This window comes from Chrysochloris asiatica, unplaced genomic scaffold (assembly GCF_000296735.1).
Source record: "Chrysochloris asiatica unplaced genomic scaffold, ChrAsi1.0 scaffold00012, whole genome shotgun sequence".
In the NCBI taxonomy this organism is placed as follows: Eukaryota; Metazoa; Chordata; class Mammalia; order Afrosoricida; family Chrysochloridae; genus Chrysochloris; species Chrysochloris asiatica.
In genome coordinates, this window is record NW_006408530.1 from 26604948 (window position 1) to 26612435 (window position 7488).

Below are 7488 nucleotides of genomic sequence, written 5' to 3' on the forward strand. Positions count from 1 at the left end.
TTTGTTTCTTATAACTAATTTAATGCTTTTATTTTCCCCTACATCAGACAATTTTCCCTTTAAATTCTTATTATTCATATGACCTAAGAAAAGTCATCCTTATTGCTTTATTAATGTAAATTTATTTTGCCCTACAAATCTAGTTGCTATTCACACATGATTTTTAATCCCCTACTAGATTTATTTTTTCAATCTTTTAACAACTCATTTTATTTCTTATAACTAATTTGATGTTTTCATGTTTCTCCTACATTGGAAATTTTACATATTGTTATGCTCTGGATGGTATGTCATACGTATATTGAATGTAGGTAGGGTCACCCATGATGGATAGTTTCCAGAATAAGACAGAGGCGGAAGGAGGAAAGGCAGAGTTTGTTATTATTGTTGTTAAGTCCCATCAATTTGGTTATGGCTCATAGCAACCCTAAACAGGGATTCCAGGGAGAGACTGGTGAATCTGAACAACCAACTCTGTGGTTCAAACCAACTCTTGTGGACCAGTGCTTTATCCCACAGCATGAAAATCGAATTAATAGCAGTGAAACACTGTCAGATAGCACCAGAATGTTGAATATGAAACAGGATGAATAGCACCAGAATATTGTCAGACATAATGAAGGATGATGAGCCCCTTTTGTTAGAAAACACTCAAAACATGATTAGGGAATAGCTGCCTCCTCAAAATTGAGTTGACTGTAAGAACGTGAATGGAGTAAAACTTTCTAGACTTTCATTTGCTAATGGGCACAACTCAAAATGAAGAGAAGCAACTGCAAATATTCATTAATAATCATAACATGGAATGTTCATAGTTTAGAAGTTGGAAAATTAGAATTTGTCAAAAATGAAATGGAATGCATAAGCATCAATAAAGCACTAGTCATTAGTGAGCTGAAATGGACTGGTATTGGCCATTTTGAATCTGACAATCATAAGGTTTAATACGCTGGGAATGATAAATCAAGGAGGAATGGTGTCACATTCATCATCAAAAGGACCATTTCAAGATTTGTCTTGAAATATAATTCTGTCAGTGGTAGGATAATATCTATGTATTTAGAAGGAAGACTATTTAATGCCACTATTATTCAAATTTATGCACAAACCACTAAAGCCTGTGATGATGCAATTGAAGAATTCTACCAACTTCTTTAGTCTGAAATTGATCAAAATGCCATCAATCTGTGTTGATAAGTATTGGTGATTGGAACGCAAAGGTTGGAAACAAAGAGGAATTATCAGTAGTAACTATGGTCTTTGAGATAAAAATGAAGCTAGGGATTACATGATAGAATTTTGCAAAAGCCATGACTTCTTCATTGCAAATACCTTTGTCAAACAACACAAAAGACTATTATACAACTAGACTTCTAATTAAAATACACAGAACTCAAACTGGCTACATCTGTGGGAAGAGATAGTAAAAAAGATCCATATCATCAGCCAAAAACAAGGCTAGGGGAAGGCGTGGAACAGACCATCAATTACTCATTTGCAAGTTCATGCTGAAGCTGAAGAAAATTAAAACAAGTCCATGAGAGTCAAAATATGACCTTGAACATATCCAACCTGAATTTAGAAATCATCTCAAGAACAGATTTTATGCATTAGGCACCAAAAACCGAAGACCAGAAAGTTGTGGGATGACGTCAAGAACATCATACTGGAAGAAAACAAAAGGTCATCAGGAACACAAGGCAGAAAGAAAACACCAAAATGGAAGTTAGAAGAGACTCTGAAACTTACTCTCCACTATAGAGATGCTAAAACAAATGGAAGGAATGAGGAGGTAAAAAAGTTGCACAGGAAATTTCAAAGGCAGTTTGAGAAGACAAAACCAAATATTATAATGAAATATGCATAGATCTGAAGTTAGAAAACCAAAACGGAAGGACACACTCAGCCTTTATCAGGGTGAAAGAACTAAGGAAAAAAAAAATTTGAGCTGTGTAAAAGCATCAAAAAAGATGGAAGGAATACCCAGAATCACTGTACTAATAAGAAATGACCGATGTTAAACCATTTCAAGAGTTAGCATATGATCAAGAGCCAGTGGTACTGAACGAAGTACAAGGTACACTGAAGACAAAGACAAAGAACATGGCTCTGGGATTTGATGAAATACAAATTGAAATCTTTCAACAAACTGATGTAGCTCTGGAGGCACTCACTTATCAATGCAAAGAAATTTGGAATTAGAAAAAGGTATGCCTCTGGGATATATCCTTTCATCATACTTATTCAATCTGTATGATGAACAAAGAATCCAAGAAGTTGAATTATATGAGGAAGAATATGGCATCAGGATTGGAGGAAGACTCATTAACAACCTGCGATATACAAACGACACAACTTTGATTCCTGAAAGTAAAGAGGAGTATTTACTGAAGATCAAAGTCCACACAGCTTTTGGTATGGATTGTGCCTCAACAAAAAGAAAACAATAATCCTCACCACTGGAACAGTAAATAGCATCCTGGTAAATGGAGAAAAGAGTGACTTTGTCAAAGATTTAATTTGCTTGGAATCACCATCAACATTTATGAAAGCAGCAGTCAAGAAATCAAATGATGTATTGTATTAGGCAAATCCATTCCAGGAGACCTCTTTAAAGTGTTGAAGAGCAAAGATGTCACTTTGAGTATTAAAGTGTGCCTAACCCAAGCCATGCTATTTTTAGTAGCCTCATATGCATATGAAAATTAGACAATGAATAAGGATGGCCTTGGAAGAATTGATGCATTTGAATTATGGTGTTTTTGAAGAATATTGAAGGTACCATGAACTTTCAGAAGAACAAACAAATCTGTGTTAGAAGAAGTAGAACCAGAAGGTTCCTTGGAAGCCACAAGGCCAGACTTCGTCTCTCATAATTTATACATATTATCAGGAGGAACCAGTTCCTGGATAAGGATAACATGCTAGTAAAGTGCAGGGCCAGCAAAAAAAAGAGACTCCAATGAGATTAATTAGCACAATGGCAGCAGCAATGGATGCAAGCACAGCAGCAATTGTGAGGATGACACATGACCAGGCTGTATTTCATTCTGTTGTAAAACTTGATGACACCTAAGAAACAAACAGAAGCCAGATTTCATACCAGGCTCACTAAGTCCTGTCAAGCAAAAGAAGCAGCTAATGCAGGGAGTAAGGGCAGGGAAAAAAACATTGGACACTTAGGTTATTTTAATTTGAATAAATAATATGCAGCCATTAAATTGATATTAATATTAATATACTAGTGCCTTAAATAACTGGGGATAGTTAGAGTAAACAAAAAGAAATATATTGTACATTGTAGAAATAGAAAAGAATCTTACAACCTTATGAATCCAATACTTTCAATTGACATATTGGAAAGGATAGTATGTGAACTGCTCAAAGTTGGTTATTCAACAACATAGAAATTTGAAAACAATATTTTATTCCAAATATGTAGTTCATTTCATTTTATTTTTTCATAAATAGTGTTGGTATCATTAGGTTCAGTGATTCAGACTCATAGCATCCCTATATATAACAGAGAAAATCACTGCCTGGGCCTGTGCCATCCTCACAATTGTTCCTATAACTAGTTGTGGTTGTTAAGTGCTTTGATTCAGTTCTAGACCATAACAACACTGTATAGGGTTTCCAAGGAGCAGCTGGTGAGCTTGAACTGGCAACCTTGTAGTTCAAGCTGACTTTGTAGTCCTGCACATTAGCCCACAGTGCCACATCAGGACTCCATTAAGTAGTCAGAACCAATTACATTTCTTATTTTGTCATTCCATTTATTGAAAATATGTTTCTTATGGGCAGTCAGATCAGTACTTGAGAAAATAGGGAGGTTAGTTTTAATCCACTAGGTTTGTCTTTCTTATATTAAATTTGATACTCCTGGTGTTGCGATGTAGGATCAGAACTGGACTCTGAACCATAAAGTTGGCAGATGAAACCTTGGAAATCCTATACAGGGTCTCTATGAGTCAGAACAAACTCAATGACACTTGACAACAACAACATTAACTTTCACTTTAGCTCCCTTTTCACTTGAAAGAAACAAGTATATTGAGCCTAATTTTATAATTTAGCATTATAATTATACAGAATTGTATACTGATGGTGGTAGTGGTGGTGGTGGTGTGCCATGGAGATGGTTCCAACTCATAGCAACCCTTCCTAGGGCTTCACAGGAGCAAAAAATGCATTTTTCTTCCGCCAAAAGGATGCTAGTCTCGAACTGCTGACCTTGAGGTTAACAGCTCGCCTGGTAACCACAATGCTGCCAGATATTTAAATGTATATACCATCTCCATTGGATTGATTCTGACTCATAGCAACCCTACAGGGTAGAGTAGAACTTCCCAAGGCTTTAAATTTTTACAAAATCAGACTGTCACATCTGTCTCCTGGACAGTGATTGGTAGGATCCAACTGCCAATCTTCTGGTTAATAGCCTAGCACTTAACCACTATAGCATCAGAGCTCCACAGAAATCTACCATGTTGTTGTTTTTGTTAAGTGGCATCCAGTTGATTCTGACTCACAGTGTTTCCAATGTGTGGCTCATGGGTTTGAACTGCCATCCTTGAGGTTGACAGTACAGTGTTTATCCTGTAGTGTCACAGTAGAATTCCATATACACCATAGTTTGTTATAAATATGGGAAATAAAGCTATTGGAAAACATTAGAAAATGTAAAGAATAACTGACATTTCAAATGTTTTCACCTAAAAATCTAGAGGATTTTTAGTGTGGTATCTGCCCAGTCATATCATAGTTTAATCAAGTTATTTGTTGTTGCAACTCATCAGGTAACTCAAGTAGAACAGTTTTGAATCAGCTGAATAAAATGAGCATCATCACATTGATTAAAATTTATGTTATGCCTTTTAACAGTGATTTTGGGGGATTTTGGAGAATGGTAGTATTATCTTGAAAGTAAAGTAGATATAAAATACTTCACAACTAGTAAAAGACACAACTAGCAAGGTTAGAAAGGATCACCTTCAGAAAGTGTCACAGAAATCTATACGCTATGCATAAAATTAACAAACCAGATGCGTCCTCCAAGACAAACACAAGATGGGCTATTGAGTGTTAGACTACTGAATATTGTATAAGTGCCACGAAGTTGTCACAGAGAGGAGGAAATATGGAAATCAGAGGTTGGGGGTCAACACACAGTTTAATAAATGGACATTATGAATTGGTTAATAACTGGAGGAGAAGGAGATTAGATTTTAGAAAATAAATTTTATGTGGTATGGACAGTAGCATCCATACAGTAGGAAAAAAATGTGACCTATCAAGTCTAAACATATAAAGAAGATAGTTTCATTTTTCTCAAGTATATGAATGTTAGTTGCTATAGCATATAGGATGTCCTGGTGTGGTGCTGTGGGCTAATCAGCCAGACTGCAAAGACATTTGAACTGCAAAGTTGGCGGTTCAAGCTCATCAGCTACTTGTCAGAAACCCTGTACAGGGTCACTATGGGTCAGAACCAACTCGACAGGCACTTAATAACAAGTTTGTCCCTATTTTTTTTTCACTGATGGATTTTAAAGTTCTAGGTTTTATATATAAGTCTTTGATCTATACTAAAAAAATCTGAGTATATTTTTGTACGCAGTCTGAAGTGTGGGTTCTATTTCATTTTTCTGCAAATGGAAATCCAGGCGGGCACAATTATGCTAGGGTTCTCTGCCATCCGCCCTGTTGTGGAGCAAAACCTTTTCCTCTCCCGCTCAGGAATGCAGGTTGAATTGACCAAAGCAAAGGTTATGGAGAAGTCTAGTTCCCTGCTGGTCGGGCAGGAATTTGTGAGACAGTACTACACACCACTGAACCAGGCCCCAGACTTGCTACATAGATTTTAGGGTAAGAACTCTTCTATGTCCATGGAGGATTGGATTCAAATGGAAATCCAGCAGAGGCAGTCTATGGACAAACAGAAATCCAGAGGAAGGTGACGTCACAAAACTTTACCAGCTGCCACATTAAGATTTTCCATGTTGATGCTCACGCTTCTCTAAACGATGGTGTAGTGGTCCAGGTGATGAGGTTGCTTGCTAATAACAACCAAGCCTTGCAGAGATTTATGCAGACATTTGTCCTTGCTCCTGAGGGCTCTGTTGCAAATAAGTTCTATGTTCATAATAATATCTTATACCAAGATGAAGTCCTTGGTAGCTTTGTCACTGAGCCTCGGGAGGAATCTAAGGAAGAAGTAGAGGAACCTGAAGAAAGATAGAAGACACCAGAGGTGGTACTTGATGATAATGGAAGTGTCTATAATGAGACGGTCGGCAATGACTTAGATGAACATTTAGAGGAACCTGTTGTGGAACCAGAGACTGATCCGGAACCAGAACCAGAGCAAGAACCTGTATCTGAAATCCAAGAGGAGAAGTCAGAACCAGTATTAGACGAAAGTGCTCTTCAGGAGACTCAGAAGAGTTCCTCACTAGCACCTGCAGACATAGCTCAGACGGCACAGGAAGACTTGAGGACATTTTCTTGGGCATCTGTGACTAGTAAGAATCTTCCTCCCAGTGGAGTTGTTCCAGTTACTGGGATCCCACCTCACATTGTTAAAGTTCCAACTTTACAGCCCGGTCCAGATTCTAAGCCTGAATCTCAGATTCCACTGCAGAGACCTCAGAGGGATCAAAGAGTGTGAGAACAACGAATCAATATTCCTCCACAGAGGAGCCCTAGACCAATCCATGAGGCTGGTGAGCAAGGTGATACCGAACATCGAAGAACTGTGAGACACCCCGACAGTCTTATTGGCAACCTGCCTCATAAAGTGGATAAATCAGAGCTTAAAGACTTCTTCCAAAACTATGGGAATGTGCTTATTCTCCTCAAAACTCACAGAACTACTCCACATTATTACTAGACTCCTAATTGGAATCAACTCTTAACATATCTATGCCCACAAAATTCTCACTGTAATTTATTTTAGTTTTAAAGATAAAGAAATAGTCACCTAAAGATGGAAATAGATTGATACCAGGTTGCTAAACCACAGTAACTGAGCTGATATTTTACCTGAAGCGTGTATTTTTCATTTAAAAACTCTAATCTATTTTGATTATTACCTGACTAAGTAGTCCTGGTAGTGTAGTGGGATACGAGTTGAGCTGCTAACCATAGGTCAATAGTTTGAATCTAACAGCCGCTCCATGGGAGAAAGGTGAGGTTTTCTGTTCCCATAAAGATTGCAGCCTCAGAAACTCTATACAGGGTCATTATACGTCAGAACTGATTTCACAGCACATAACCACTACCATTACAAGATTAAACTTTATTTTTAAATTTCACGCAATGTAGAATTTATAAGGTGGAATATTTTTACACCCCTCCATTTAATAAGCACAAATCCTTATTACTCATTCAGAAAGTATTTATAAATGTTTATGATATTCCTGGGACTTCTTTTGTGTGTCTCAAAATCATGGAGCTTACATTTTTGTATTGTCTTTTTAATATTTA

General features: G+C 37.1%; 1 pseudogene; it reads left to right on the plus strand.

Moving 5' to 3' along the window:
* The first annotated feature begins 5654 nt into the window (after positions 1–5654).
* Positions 5655–6892, plus strand: LOC102823267 (annotated as a pseudogene).
* The last annotated feature ends 596 nt before the right edge of the window (positions 6893–7488 follow it).